The sequence below is a fragment of the Thunnus thynnus genome, chromosome 22 (assembly GCF_963924715.1).
Source record: "Thunnus thynnus chromosome 22, fThuThy2.1, whole genome shotgun sequence".
NCBI classification, from domain to species: Eukaryota; Metazoa; Chordata; class Actinopteri; order Scombriformes; family Scombridae; genus Thunnus; species Thunnus thynnus.
The window spans coordinates 22,834,143-22,850,723 of NC_089538.1; the positions used below are offsets into that span (position 1 = coordinate 22,834,143).

The 16,581-nt window shown below is 37.8% G+C and overlaps 1 protein-coding gene across 1 annotated transcript in view; it reads right to left on the minus strand.

The window, feature by feature from the left end:
• LOC137174986 (FH2 domain-containing protein 1-like) overlaps positions 1–14,074 on the minus strand; it is a 32,798-nt gene extending 18,724 nt beyond the window's left edge. Inside the window, exon 1 of the mRNA XM_067580574.1 lies at positions 13,881–14,074. The gene's annotated coding sequence lies outside the window, so the exon portion shown is untranslated. The remainder of the gene's footprint in view (positions 1–13,880) is intronic.
• Between the last annotated feature and the right edge of the window lie 2,507 nt (positions 14,075–16,581).

Below are 16,581 nucleotides of genomic sequence, written 5' to 3' on the forward strand. Positions count from 1 at the left end.
TCATATCAGAGAAAGTTGGTAGTTTTGCTTGAAAATAGACACATTCTAAATTATCAAAATTTTCTGTTGATCCGTTACTCGTTTCAGTAACACATTGATGAGCATTTCTCATTTTGTTTCTACCCACAGATGTTTATATCTGAATAAGGCCACTTCATTATGGTGACACTTGTATTTTTTTCTCACAATAATGAGCAAAAACATTCACTGTAACACTCTGTAATAACTGCTCTTCTGCTTTGTTTACTCCACTCTGCACAGGAAGAGGATCGTACCAGGAAATCCGTATATGGCTGACATCGCATTCGGACTAAATCCCTGCACTGCTAAATTATTTAACACACACACACACACAGGCGGAGTCCCCTGTGTGAAATTCTGGATACATGTCAACAAAGATATACACTTCCTGCTGATGAATTAAAGATGTGTGTGTAAGTGTGTTACATAACCTAATCTCACATCTCTGTTTGATTGCCCGATTTCTTCCATCAAACTTGCCACTTAATCGTGCTAACAACTCGGCCTGCCCAGTGAGTGAGTGTGTATGAGTGTGTGTGTGTGCAGTGGTGAGTTACTGCTGCAATAAGTTCTGGTCTGTACTGACCTGATTACTGCTGATCCATTTATTTATTTGGGGAAAGAATGGCACATTCAAACTCCATTCAAAAACTCAGAAGTTTAATGCTGCCTTGCTCATAGGCAAAAATAAGTGATTTGTCGAACATGACTTGACATGACCAGCTGTTACACAACTAAAATGTTAAGTTTCATGACTGTTAGTTTTTATTTTTATATAGTTTTTAAATTCTTTTCCACTTTAAATGTGCCAAGATTAACATGTAAGTTCAATAGCATCCTATTCATTCATTAAGTTCCACTTGTTTTTGTATTATTGGCAGACATGCTATAGCTAAAAGGTAACACAGTCACATATATTATGTATCTGTTTGAAGCAGGGGAAGAATACAAACATCTTGAATTCTTTGAAAAATATATATTTAGATTAATTTTTAATGAGCATTCAAGGGAAACAAATCGTTGTTTCATCCTGTGAATAAACAACAAGATGCACATATTTAAAGATTTTTATATTTTTAGCATTACAAGAGTGCAGTGTAGCTTTAGTTTAATTTTTTTCTTTTTAATATCCATTTCTGGCTCGTGTCAGTTTAGAAAAACCATTATGGTCGCAACTTGTGCAAATAATGTCGATAAAACTGTCTTTCCATTAAAATAATTATTACTTGGTGACTTCATTGAGCTGAATTTACCACCACATGTTCATACTTCAGAAAACAGCTGAACTCATTTTATAGGTTTGATGTATTTGCTAAAAGGAAAAGTTAACTAAATTAACAGAATTTGCAATGGAGTTTGGTGTGTCGTTCTCTCTCTTGTAGGGAGAGAGTACAAGACATGTGTGTGTGTTTCAGATGCCAGGGCTGGGGTTGCCATGTCTACCATGGCAACCAGTCAGAGTGCTACTGATTGTTGTGGTAACAGACCTGGTTACAAACAATGACAGTTTGTTTACTTGGCAGACAACAAAATCGGGGTCACAGTGGGTTTTTTGTGTGTGTGTACATGTGTGTGCATGTGCATGTGCATGTGCATGTGCATGTGCGTGTGCGTGTGCGTGTGCGTGTGCGTGTGTGTGTGTGTGTGTAAACCAGTGGGTCAGATTATTAATATCATCCCTTCATCTTCAAAGGTTCAAAGGCTTACTGTAAACAAAAGGTGACGGGCTACGATTTAAACTCGAGATGACATCATCCAATCACGCGACTCCAAATGTAAAAATAGATGGGGCCAAACCGCTGACCCGGTTCACACGAAGGGCCCTGATTGGCTAACGGGGTCACAGGGTTAATGAGGAGTCAGAATGAACAAGACGCAGTGATGTGTGAACTCAGTTTGACAACTTTGTTACTACTACTGTCAACAAATATTACTACTACTGCTAACTTATACTACTACTACTGCCGCTAATACTATTACTACTGCTTATACTACTACTACTACTACTACTACTACTACTACTACTACTAGTATACTGTTAGTACCACTAATACTACTACTGCTAAATTACAGTACACTACTACTATTGCCATTAATACTACTACTACTGCTACTAATACTATTACTACTACTACTACTGCTAAATTACAGTACACTACTACTACTGCCATTAATACTACTACTGCTAACTTATACTACTACTACTGCTAAATTACAGTATACTACTACTACTGCCAATAATACTACTACTGCTAACTTATACTACTACTACTGCTAAATTACAGTATACTACTACTACTGCCAATAATACTTCTACTAGTGCTGGTGCTTTTACTACTACTACTGTCAACTAATACAATGGGTAACACTATTGCTGCTGCATCTTTATTTTCAGAGGTTATTCAGGCTTACTAAGACCATCCTTTGTTCAGGGAGTTTGAGTTACTTCCATCTGGTTGTCTTTTTTAGGGTACCAGTTGTAAGGACTAAAAGGTCTAAATCATACTTTGTTTCAGTTGTTTTACTTAAAGGTTATGTCTGGTGATTTCTGTATTTTTCTTATTGTTAACAAACCACATTTACAGAGGCAAACCAACAATGAACTGATCTACTAACAAGTATTGTGTGCGTATCCAAAGCCTGATATATCTTATTCCTCTGTGCCGTAGACCTCCGTTGTTTTCCTAAAAACTATTAAAAACATGTTAGTGAGCCACACTGCTGCACTGGGTGACATGTTCCTTCATCATGAAGAGCTTGGTCACGTTAGTTTGTTTAGAATCCACCATTGGAAGTGACTCTGAACACCATTGGTTGACGCAGGGCAAAGGCTGGTGAAGAGGCTCCATTTCAAACGCATGCTGCGACACTGAAGTCTACTCATTCAGAAAAAGAAACTTCTAATTCGCCTGAGCTGTGCTTGTGTGTGTGTTTGGTGAGCTGACTGCGCAATTGTTAGTTATCTTTTCTCAGCCAACCCAATTATGATCCCTTTATACATCCATCTCTTGCCTTTGCTCCACATTCCTACAGCGTCGGCTCTGACCTCAATACAGAGAGGGAGAGAGAGAGTAGGGAGAAAGAGACAGCCCACGGCTCTGAGATGGGAAAAAAAATGAAGTGACGACTCGTGAAAGACTGGTGGTGAAAAAATAGACAAAGAGTGAATGAGTAACTGACAGTGACAGTGCATGACAAAACTTAAATCCACCATGAAAAATCCCTCCCCCCTGTTTTCTCCTGTAATGATTTTTCTAACTAACTGGCTGCTTTACACACATCAGAGTTTAGACGATGGTATGAAACACTGTCATCTGTGTGTTTCCATTATGAAGGAACATTAGAGAACAGTCTGATAGAGGATAATAAGCAGAGAGCCGGTCGAGCAGGATTGTCGTTGAGGTTTGTCCGTGGATGTAATTCAGCTACGTTTGCAGCATGGCTGGGAATTAAAACCATGCAGGCAGGTAAAAATGAACTTTACAGGTTACACTGTAAAAAGTGATACTCTGTTGTCCTAAAATCTCCTTTTGTGGCTGGTAAAAGCTGGAATTCAGTAAGTTACAGTGGATTACAATAAGAGTGGGCAATAGAGTTACAAAGTGGGAGGAGATATTTCGGGAAGTAAAAATTCCATTTATTATTCTCATAGACAATGTTATGTGACTCATAGTTTTAGCATTTCTGCAGCTTTGATATGCATCAAACTCTCCCGCTTAAATCATCAGTACAAAAGGTGAACAACAATATCTGGTTCTTTAGTGAAAAGTCAAAAGGTAAAAGACTGTACTTAAACATTTTGGGCTAGAAGTTAACTACGGCTCCCAAGGTGCATTTCAGCAAGAAACAGCCAATCACCAAGCTTAAAATTTGGTCACATGTGCCTTTATCGGTGGGTAGAAGCTAAAGATTACGGTGTTGAGAAAACTGATTTAACAGTCTACAGAGTGAATCAATACAGTTTAAATTACTGGGTCACTTTTGAGTGAATTCAAACAACTATGGCTACAACTTGTTTACAACTTCAGCAAGATAGCGCCCGTTGCTTCTTCTCCAATGCAACAGCCACCGAGGCTCATGGGGTATTGTAGTATTCTTAGCTGTCCACCAAAATCAAGGACAAAATGTAATTTCTCAGAAACAAAGTTGAAATAACTGAAACTGATGGTCATAATATTAATCCTATAGGATTGTTACATTATCCAGGAGAGTCCTGAGTTTCTATGTGCAGTAACATCGAGGAAATCATTTAAAGAAATATTTGAAATGGGAATACAGAATGGGGAAAAGCACTTCCAGAACTAGCGCCCCCTCACATTTCGCAACTCTATATGGATAAAATCCTCTATCGGCAGTACATGTAATTTAACACAGTGATGCCAATAGATTGTGATATCTGGAAAATTACTTGAGAAACTGTTTATGGATACATCAATAGGAGATTAATTTCTGTTTCTGGCCAACTGCAAAATAAGTACCTTCAAAATCAAAGTACTTCATCACATTGATGCCCAGTAAATGCGTTTATATGCGAACTAGTATCCCTGTTTTGATCATATTCGGGATATGGTGTTTACATGGAACATGAACAGGGGTTAAAATTAATACCTGACAATCCCCCAAATGTGGGTAAACATTAACTGTGACGTGTAACATTGTAAAGTTACTTGCAAACTTGGCTGGTGATGAATCAGCTGCAAAACATAACCAGGTTACTCCAAAAACCCGATAATATCCAGGATACTAGTGCGCATGTAAACACACTCACTGTGTTAGAAGGTTGGGTTAGCTAGCTAGTTGGCTAGCTAACAGAGGCTAGCAAGGAGAAGGGGCAGGTCTTTGACTAACTATTATTCAGTGCGAAATTTAAATTTGTTAAGAGTCAATGTCCTGCCCCTGTTAACAAATGTAAAGTTATGTGGCCTTGAGCTAAAGTTGGCAGAGCTGGTTTTATGGACAGAAATCAAACAGCATTAAATTCAGGTTTAGTTACTTTTAACAATGAACTTTGGCTGATATAATATGTCATTATTTGTTTGCTTCATGTCAGAGCTTTCAGTAAAACAAAAATCTCAAGGTCATAATTACTACTTGGATATTGACAAAGATGTCTTATATAATTTATTGAAATTTTATTGGAATTTATTGAAACTGTTCTGGAACAAGATACAAATCCTCCACACCAGACTCAATATACTTCAGTGTTTCCTCTATAATAGTACAGGCCTGGCGGGCCACCAGGCCAACGAGAACCCCTGCAAGGCCAAACAATATTTTTTTAAATGCCAAAAATAATGCCAAACATCCATTCATTTGCAAATCAATAGCCTTTGGGAGCCTCTGAGCAGCGCTGTTTGGAAACGTGAGTCAATGTCTGTGTTGTTGCCTGGAAAACTCCAGGTAGCATAACTCCTTTTAAGGAATAGGGCAGTGATAAGTGAGTGAGTGGTTAAGCAAGAGAGCGAGCGTCAGAAAAGTGATAGTGAATGCGAGCGGAGCAGTGGAAAAGGTTAGCGGTAAGTTGTCAGTCTGGTAGTAAATGTACAGTACAGACTACAGCGTGTCAGTTAATAAACGCTGCAGATTGTCAAGACCATAGACTGTATATACATTTATATACAGTCTATGGTCAAGGCCATGAAAAGTCACGTCTGTTGTTTCCCCAACTGCTGGAAAAGTGAAAGGGTTAGCTCCAAAGTTAGCAACAATGGGTTAGCCTAACCTGCAACGTTAAACAGAGAACTAGAGAACGGAGAAATGTGCGGCTGCTAATCACCCCCTACCCAACCCACCCACCAGACCAAACCACTCAACCTAAAGGAAACACTGTACTTGTTTAAAATAACAATAACTCTGCAAATAATCACAAATAAACTTTATAATTATAAAAAATATTCTTTGTTGGCCAGAATTTATCCAGTCTATTTTAAAAGGAGCTGAACTACATTCTCTGGAAGCTTGTTCCATGCATTTACAACACAAAGTGTGACTCGGCAAACTGGGATTATAGTAACTTTTGTACAATATAACCGTGGCATATGGTTATGGGAATCACTGGTTGCTATAGCAACATTCATAGAGCTGGACTGCGAAGCTAATATGGCCGCCAGTGAAAGTGTACACACACACAAAAAAGTCACCACAAACCTGTTTGAGAAATAATACACTGACAAATATTTACACTACAAATGAATTTGACCTCTCAAGGGAGGACACACACACAACACACACACACAACACACAAAGATATCACAGCATTCAAATCTTTTACTAATCAAACATCTGCTTACACACACTCAAACACACATACACACTCAAACACACCTATATGAGGCTGATGATGATGACTAACGCTCTGCCACCCGCAGTGACTCATGCTGTGTGACAAGTTATTATTACATGACAGCTGATTAATGAAACAAAGATTATCCGGAACAACCAGAGGTTTTCCAACTTTCTTGACATGTATCTCATGGAAGATGAAAGCTTTTAAGGCAATTGTGAAAAAAGTAAATCATTAGATTATTAATAGTGAAGCATCAGTGTTAGAGCAGCATGTTACTGTTGTAGCAGCTGGAGGTGGAGCTAGTTTACACTACTTTATATACAGTTAGCTAGTTTAGTCCAGTGGTTCCCAACCTAGGGGTCGGGCCCCTCCAAAGGGTCAGCAGATAAATCTGAGGGGTCGTGAGATGATTAATGGGAGAGGAAAGAAGAAAAAACAAAGTTCTGATACACAAATCTGTTTTCAGTTTTTGGACTTTTTCTCTAATCTTTGATTTTTGCTGAAATATTGGATCATTTGAACATTTATTGAAATGAAAGCATGTGAGAAGTTTAGAGGGAAAAATCACTATTTGGTGGAGCTGTTAACAACTCATAGACATGTGAAATGTGACCCCGACTACACACTGCTTTTTGTAAGACGTCAAAAGCCAAAAAGGTTGGAAACCACTGGTTTCATCTTTAACAATGTGTTGTATTTTAAAAGCTTGTTATATTATCCATTGTGTCAAATCTTCATCTGAAAAGTAACTAAAGCTGTCAAATAAATGTAGTGGAGTAGAAAGTGCAATATTTCCCTCTGAAATATAGTGGAGTGGAAGTATAAAGTAGCATCACATGGAAACACTCAAGTAAAGTACAAGTATCTCAAAACTGTATTTAAGTACAGTACTTGAGTAAATGAACTTGTAAAAGTTGTGTAGCCTTGAGCTAAAGGTAAGGCAGAGCTGGTTTATGAGGACACAAAATAGTGTGCGTGATCAAAAAAAGCACTTAATTAACCTCCTAAAATGAACTTTGGTTGATATAAAGACATTTTTGTTTGCACACTGATATTCCAGAGCTTTTAGTAAAATATAAAACTTATAAATTCATAATCACTATTAGGAGAATGAGAAAGATATCTTACAAGTCGGAAAAATTGTGTTCCTTCACCACCATGAACACACACACTGTAGTTTATTTTGACTCAATCCCACACACATCATCCTGCTGCCAGAAAGAGCAAAAATGCTGAAAATAGTGCCCAACAGATGAACAATTTACTCTTGTTTGAGTAACATTTGTTAAAAACTATAGTGCCTAGCTGTTTTAGGAAATTACTGAGCCTTTTTTAAAAATGAAACTACATATTTGTGACCAGTATTAAAAGATCAACATCATCAGGCACCAACTGACAACCAACCAAACAGCTAAACATCCCTTCGGGGCAGGGTAGGGATGGGAAGGGAAACTTCTGCCACCTGCAGAAGTTTCCAAATGACTCAGCAGTCGGCAGGTGTGTCTCGGACACAGAGGAAGGTGAGCGGGGTGAGGAGGCTGATGAAGGACTTTATGCAGACAAAACCACTTTTACAAGTCCACATATACCAGAGAAGTCACCTCAATATAAAATTATCACACCGATGTCCTGCAAGAGAGGGATTAAGTTGACTCAGAAGTGGGTCCCTGTATACCTTACCTGTAGAAAAGATGCTAATACAGAAACAAAAGCCACCACTGCTGACAGCACCATTAATGCTGTTAATGCTTTTTCCAAAATGCTGCAGCTATCAATTTTAGAGTTTCTCCAGTGACTCGGCGGAAAATCTCTGGCATTTTAATGTGACATTAAGGAAAGTTTTGGATCCAACATGGTGAGACGGGACAAAATAAGTGCTAGTTTGCTGGACGAGCGAGACACCCAGACCCTCGTCTCTAATCCCCGGTGGTTGACACTGAGGTTGAGTTCAGATAGTTTCCAGCCAGAGACGAACGTCAGCACAGATCCTCCATCGCTGTGGCTGTTTTCCACCCACGCAGTTTGAGTTTCTGCAGGTGGTTTCTATATCTGTTCTGCCATGATTATTAAAAGAAAATAAAAAAATAAAATCCTCTACAGTAGGAAAGAGCTTACAGACGGAAAGTCTTAAAGAGGACATATTATGCACATTTCCAGGTCTATATTTATATTGTGGGTCTCTGGGGCTTAAAAACCTCCTTATTTATCTTATACTGGCTCTTTATGCAGCCCCTCAGTTCAGCTTCTTTCTGAAACAGGCTGTTTCAGCTCCTTCTCTTTAAGGCCCCCCATCCTGATCAGGAGGAAGTAGAGGTAACTTTGCAAATGAAGCGTCAAGAGCAGGTTGAAGCCCTGGCTTTTGACTTGCAGGCAGTTTTTCATATTTTTTACACATACGTTCACCTCAAGTTTTGGGACTTTGACCATGTTTAACATCTGACTTAACAGTATAAAAATAATCACAAAAAGCATAATATGTCCCCTTTAAAACAGCTAATTGAATGGCCTCACTTACAGCCAGCAGATAAAGAAAAGGAAGATACAACTGTGAGCAGTTATTACTAGAACATCATTTACACCTTGTGAGCACAGAAACGTCTGATTAGCAACCTGACAGTATCGTAATGAAGCTGTTGCTGGAGCTCCGAGGGCTAAATTAGACAGAGAAGAAACTGCTCCAAACAGCAACACATGAGTCACAGCAGGGTTTAAAGCCTTTCCCCCCCTTTTCTTATAATTTCTTTAGGTTTACAAGCTGGCTGGTTGCTGCTCAGCATTCTGACAGATTATCTCCTGCACTTTCTCCAGCAGTGACAGATCTCCTAACGCCTCAGTTTGAGGATTACAGCAGCGGGTCAGCAGACCACACTGCCAAGACTGAATATCCAGAAACTGAAAACAGCATACATGTCCAGAAACTACCCTGACATCATGTAGCAATGATTAAAAAAGTATCCAGAAACAACACAGGAACTATTCCAGAAATGAAGCACAAGTTCTACAAAAATGTAGCCCAGAAATAATTCAGAACATCTCCAGAAAATATGCAAGAAACCACCCAAAAGAAATCACGGGCACAACCTTGAAACTACTTTAAATTTTGCAGAAACTACCCACTCTTACTTCACAAGAGGAAACAGGTGCAGTTCTCTAGAGCTGCAACTGATGATTATTTTCATTATCGATTAATCTATTAAATATTCTCTCAATTCATCGATTTGTTCTTTGGTCCATAAATGTTAGAAAATGGTAAAAAATGTTTTCTAAAGCCCAAGGTGACGTCCTCAAATGTCTTGTTTTGTCCAACCCAGAGATATTCAGTTTACTGTCACAGAAGACTGAAGAAACCAGAAAAAATTCACATTTGAGAAGCTGGAAACAGAGAATATACTTTTTTTTCTTTAAAAATGACTCAAAATGATCAATCAATTATTAAAATAGTTGGCAACTGTTCGATTAATCAACTAATCATTGCAACTATAAACTTCGCCTGCACTGAAATCCAGTCTGGTGTTCTGCCTTTAAAAAGAAAGCAGTGTCTATGTTCTCCAGAGCAAAGTCACAGTTGACGGTGAAATTTTGGCATTTTTGCTGAAGAAATGACTGAAACAATTCTTCGATTATCAAAATGCTGATTAATTTTCTGATGATCAACTAATAGATCAATTTTTTCATGTCTAAAACAATTACTGAAGAAACAGTGAAAGAAACTATCTCAGAGTGTATCCACAAATTCTTCAGAAACTATCCAGACCCACAGATGCTGGGTACAACAGATTAGACGCACACACACTTTCAGTCACCGTGGAAACCACAGTAAAACTCCCCGAGGAGGAGAAGGCCTCTGTCTTATTTACCAGACAAACAACAGTAAACACATGTGTGTGTGTGTGTTGTTGATGTGATGGAGGAGAAACCAAGGACCCCCCACATTGATGTGGCTCAGAAAAGCTGCTTTTTAAACAACATTAGCATTAAAAAACATCAGTTTTGGCCGAGTTTTTGGCTCTGTTGTACCAAAAAAAAAAGTGTTAAAAAAGTAGAAAAATCCTCTTTAAATCTCTTTCACGGCTCTACTGAGCGACTGACGGGTCCTTTCTTCACCAAAGGAAGCGAGAGAGATTAAGGTTTACAGCTGTGTTTTACAGTCAGGCAAAGCAAATGGCTGGCTGCGCATCGCTCGACTCTGGGGTTACCATGGCGACGGAGACAGGCAGTTCCCCAACAGCGACCTGTATCTAAAATGTCATCACTCGAGCTCCAGGCGGGTCAGGGGGGTCGGGGAAGAACACTCAACCCGCTGAGGGAGCACCGCGGCCTGGCCACGGTCTGCAGGGAGGCCTGGAGGGAGAACCAGCAGGAGACACAACCACACACACCTGTTTGACACATACTATCCAGGAATAAAAGAGATATAGCTCTATATCTTCCATTATTCCAGTAGAAAGCAGTCAAACAAGGCTTTCTCATAAGATTTTGTGACATTAGCATGAAGTCCAAAAGTCAAGATGAATTGTTGTTTGACAGGAATAATGTGCAGCAGGAAGTGAATTAGCATGCTTCATGTTTTGATGCTTGTTTAGTCAATCATAAACTTCCTTCCCAGGGGAAAACTGTCTGGAAAATGAATCCAGAAACTGATTTCAACTTTTCATGATGCGTATTTGGTGTCAAAATAGGGTTTCTAGTCATGTCTCCTGTTATGAATCTGTCCCTCCTCAGTTTTCATACAAATAGCTATTTGATCTATTTATTAAGTCTACCTAGGTCTCCCTCTACGACCTGCACAATGATTCAATAAATATTAGAGTTAACGTTATTGTTCAATCTTTAGTCTCTATACTCAGTTTTTTATTCTATTCTATGTTATATTTTACCTACATTCTAAGCTATCTATGTAATTCATCTTAAAATTGAGAAAGATTGAGTTCAATTCTGTTGAAATGATAGAAAAGACTTTCAGTACAGGTTCATAATTAACCAGTTCATCACCAAAAAAAGTTTGTTTAAAGTATTGATTTATTAACTTGCAGGATGGTTCATGGATTCTTGTCCAGGTTTCTTAATTAGAGAGCATGTAAAGCAACTTTACTAGCAGATACAGTATAAATCCTGGATGTCAGATTTTTCACATGATGCACTTATATCTGCTATAAAACTTGACAATTTATGAAAATAAGTGCAGCTTTGTGGATTTCAAGTTTGCTGAATTCATTAGATCATGATGTTGAGCTATTGAAGTTGTTAGTGTGGATTAAACTGATTTTTGAATGGAGTCTGGTGTTAGAGATGCTGCAGTTTGAACAGAAGGTTGCAGGTAATTCCTCAGCAGCTGAATTTCCCAGCTGAAGTGCCTTTGAGCAACACACACCCTTGATAGAAGCATCAAGTTCAAGTCTATAAAATTTAAGTTTTCATTACATTAAGCTCAACATAAAATTGTGACTGTTTACAGCAGTTTAGTTTAGTTTCTCACGTTGGTGGTTTGAGTTATAATCTGTGTTGACTTGTGTCATGTGCAGTGAACGTTGCGACGCCCCGAGGCCTGAAAACCTGCTGAATACTAATATCTAATCGTCTCTGCAAATATACAGCAGTTTGTGTTTTAAATACTTCTGCTGCACTTATAAGCAAATGGAAAAGAGCTTATATACAGTTGACCCACAGAGCTCAGAGGAATACAATGCAGATTAGTAGACTGATAGAAAATGAATTGATTAAAATATGAATAACCTAACTGTAACATTTGCAGCTTTTCTGTTCATTATAAACTGAATATGGTGTTTTTGTTGGTTTTGTTGGCTGCTGATTAGAAATAATAAAGTTTATTTGGGTTTTGGCAATTTCACTGGAGAGACATGATAGATGAGAAACTAAACTTATCGTATTATTGTGGCTCCACAGTAGAAAAATATCATTAATCATCACAAAAACTTCAATTCCAACAGGGGATCTCTGTTGCATTTCATACCCCCCCTCGTTCTCTCCATATTTCCCTTCCAACCTAATTGCTGTTTTCTTCTGGAGAGTGGGTTGTTCTCTCCACTGAAATCTGTCTAATAAAGCCAAATAGGACAAAAAAAAATCTTTGAAAAACAGACATTTGGAGGAGTCAGTGAGGAGCTCCATAAGCACACTATCAGGATGTTATGGGAGTTAAAAAGATTAAAAAATTAACAGAAACATATACTGCAACTATTTTGATCAGTTAATTTAGGGCTGCAACTAACAAATATTTACATTATACACAGAGTATTTGCTTGATTCATTAATTTGTCAGAAAACTGTCAAAAATGCCTGATATAACTTCTTAGAACCCATGGTGACGTCTTCAAATGTCCAGTTTTGTCTGATCAATAGTCCAAAATCCAAAGATATTCAGTTTATTATCATTTATGACACAGAGAAGCTTCAAAACACCACATTTGAGAAGCTGCAACTAGTAAATGTTTGACATTCTTCCTTCAAAATGACTAAAATGATCATTTTCTGCCAATTGGTTAATGGAAAAGGTGTTGCAGCTCTAAATTAATTGTTCATTTTTAAGGAAATATGCCTATCTCAGCTTCTCAAATGTGCGGATTTGTTCATTTTCTTTGCCATACAGGACGGTAAAGTATATATATTTGTGTTTTGGACTGTTGGTTGGACTAAACAAGCTATTCGAATACATTGATTTGGGCTCTGGGAGATTAAAATGGGCATTTTTCACTATTTCCTGACATTTTATTGAAGCTGTACTGAGCACCACATACTGAAGATAACATATTGGAATATTATATAGTTAGCACATAAGATGACGCCACTGCCCTTCTATAAATAGCAACTGGGTACCACTATACAGTATATCACTATCAGTATATCATTCAGTCATATGAATATACTGATTACAACAATAATACATAAAAAGTGCCTGAAATAGTGAGAATATTATAGAAATATTAATGAAGATGAAGTGCCACAAAGTCAGAAAAAACTTGGCGTGGACAAAGTGCAAATGACTATGAACATAATAGAGATAAACACCAAAAAAACATCCAGAGCAACAAAGACAAATTTCATGTCTTTCAATGGTCGTTGGGCTGCAAAGAAACTCACTACAGGAATATTATGGGACATAAACGGTAGCAAAGAGTGATACACCAGGAAACTAAGCATCACAAAGCCATATAATAAAAACATTAATTATTAAGTAGAGTTTACCAGCAACACACGTGTTCTGAGACCAATAAAAACTCACATTGAGGAAATAGAGACGTTATTAACCGTAATTTAAAAGAATACACACCTTAAAGTCAGTATGATCTTACTACATTGCCGATATATTGTAGAGGTTGAACGCCACAATATAAACCACTATCATAGGACTGTTTTAGAGGATGGTTGTAGGCTTTTTGTAAGATAATGCTGGAATGTGGATGCAGTCTGGTTGCTGTGTTAATGAGCCTGTTAGCCTGCAGAGTAAATTCACTGCGCTTCATCTGATCAACACCGAAGTGAACAGACTGTCACAGAGAAACCAACAGGAGTCAAAGATACACAAGTGTGAGCTGATTTTTCCATCAAAACTTACCGGAGAAAAGGTCTCCGGCGGCGGGGACGATCCTCCGCAGAACTCCCGTTTAAAAAATGAGCAAAATTTACGGCAAAACAAGATTTACTGATCCAGTTTGACTCCGGTGGGCATCCAAAGGGCAGCGCGCGCTGTGCAGCAGACCGACACACTGACACTGTGTGTGCGTGAGGTGCGGGAGAGAGAGTGAGTGAGAGTGAGAGAGAGAGAGAGAGAGAGAGAGAGAGAGAGAGAGAGAGAGAGAGAGAGAGAGAGAGAGAGAGAGAGAGAGAGAGAGAGAGAGGTGGGAACCCCAGCCATCCAGCGCATGCGTGATCACTCAGGTGGAACGGGGAAGCGTTTTTCTCTCGTACACGCCCACCTGCGCACAAGTCACTCATCAGATTGGAGAAAGAATAGCTTCGTTAGTGCTTTAGATGTCCTAAATTAAATACATGTGGTAATTAACCAACTCGGAATATCCTTGTTGAGAATAATATTCCCTCAGTACAAATGTTCAGCTTTTCTATTTATGGTGACCTGAAATGGAAAAGGCATGAAGAATATCAGACAAATATTATATTAACAATAAAATGAAACAGGTCTAATTTAAAAATTTTCATTGAATATATCCTGTTAAGTTCAGTGTTTCCCAACTTTGGGGTCGGGACCCCAACAAATACAGGAAAAAAACAAACAAACAAACATATTTTGGACTCACAAAATTGTGATCTTTTAATTTTTGCTTTATTTCTTCGAAAGCTGCAAGATTAATCGATTAGTCAATCAATGGAAGATTAAACAGCAACTATTTTAATAATTGAATAATTGTTTTAGTCATTTTTTAAGCAAAAATGGAAAAAAGTAGCTGTTTTCAGTTTCTCAAATGTGATGAGAAACTGAGAACCACTGCTGTAAAGGTTTAAACTGAATGTTTACTATTATTGTGATTTCTTTGGTCTAAACAAAGACACACATTTTCACTTATTTTCCATTGTATGTATTCCAAAATATGTTGGATTGATATGCACAACTTTCTATCTAGAAAAACTGGTCACATGTTCACACTTTATAATAGTGACATTTTAAGTATATTTTGAAAATAACTCAATGAACAAGAATGTTAATTTTTTTAATTGAACTATTTATAATTTTTGGCAGATAACATATACATAAAATGAAATGGACCAATAAAAAATGAACTTTACCTTATTTCTAATGGATATTGAGCTCTATTACAACTCTCTTGTCAAGTTGCAATATAAAAAAGCAACAAAGACCCAAACAATATTTAAAACATAGAATCATTGACTAATGTTACTTGATTATTACTTGATCATTATTTATTTATTGCTTTTTCTTCCTCCTCTGTGTTATTTTGTTTTTATTGAATGTAAAAAGCTTCTTGGACAATCCCTTTACCCAATGTTTTTTTTTAACTTTATTTTATTCTTCATAATTGTTTATATGTTAGTTTTTTGAGTTTGACTGTTGTAAATAAGGTTGAGGGAACACAGACGCAGAGTTAGTGAATTTTACATTAAAGACTTCACTTGTTCAAAAAATAACTGACATCCAGTTGTGTGTTTGTGTGTGTGTATGTGTGTGTGTGTGTGTGTGTGTGTGTGCAGTCCAGATAAGCTCCTTCAGCTGCCCCGCCTTTGGCAACATCCAATCAGGGCTTCCTCCTCACACACAAACACATACACGGTTATCATGTATCAGCAGTTTCCCTCCTTTTTTAAAAAAAAATATGATCAATAAACAAATAAATATCAATAATAAAAGGTCACAATAACACAAACGATTCAGAAAGACACCGAACAATACTTGAACAAACGTCAACAGCCATGCAGTGAGACTGTATTTAGTGACTGTGTTGCTTTAAATGCTGACGTCATCAAACTAACATGCTGATGTTTAGCAGGTGTAATGTTTGTGTTCTCCATCTTAGTTTAGCATGTTAACATTATGGACTGGATGACATGTTGACTGTTATGTTACAAGTGTTCAGAGATGAAGTTCAGTTGAAGTTATTTTCAAGTCAAGTCAATTCAGTTTTATTTATATAACACCAAATCACAACAGAAATTATCTCAGGGCACTTTTTACATAGATTAGGTCTAGATTGTACTCTTTAATTTACAGAGACCCAACATTCCTCCATGAGCAGCACTTGATGACAGGAAAAACTCTCCTTTAATGGGAAGAAACTTCAAACCTCAAGCAGAAGGGGCGGCCATTTGCTTTCAGGGTTACAATTTGTCAGCTTAGATGCTGTGAAGCCGTCAGTCACTCAGACTAACAGTGATTGATTTGTGTCAGATAATATGCCTGTGATTTGCATAAAAAGTGAATGTTTGATGTTTTTCCTGCTTAGGGGAGCAAGAGTGAGCCAGAGTCTAAGTGAAAGGCTCACAGCTAACAGCACAGATAACAGGTTTTGATTTTTGGTGATAGCCTGTTGACCGTAAATTGTCAGTGAAAGTAGGTGCAGTCTCTTTGTCTTCCTGCTGAGGCTACATAACTAAACACAAAGTACAGCTGTCGTTAGTTATCCTGAGGGGAACATGAATATGTGAATCAAATTTCACAGTTGTTGAGACATTAAGGGGATCACCAAAGTCATCAGGATTCATCCTCTGGGAACCATGGACGTTTGTACAAAATGTAATCGCAACCCATCCAATAGTTGTGTTATTTTAGTCCAGACCAAAGTGGA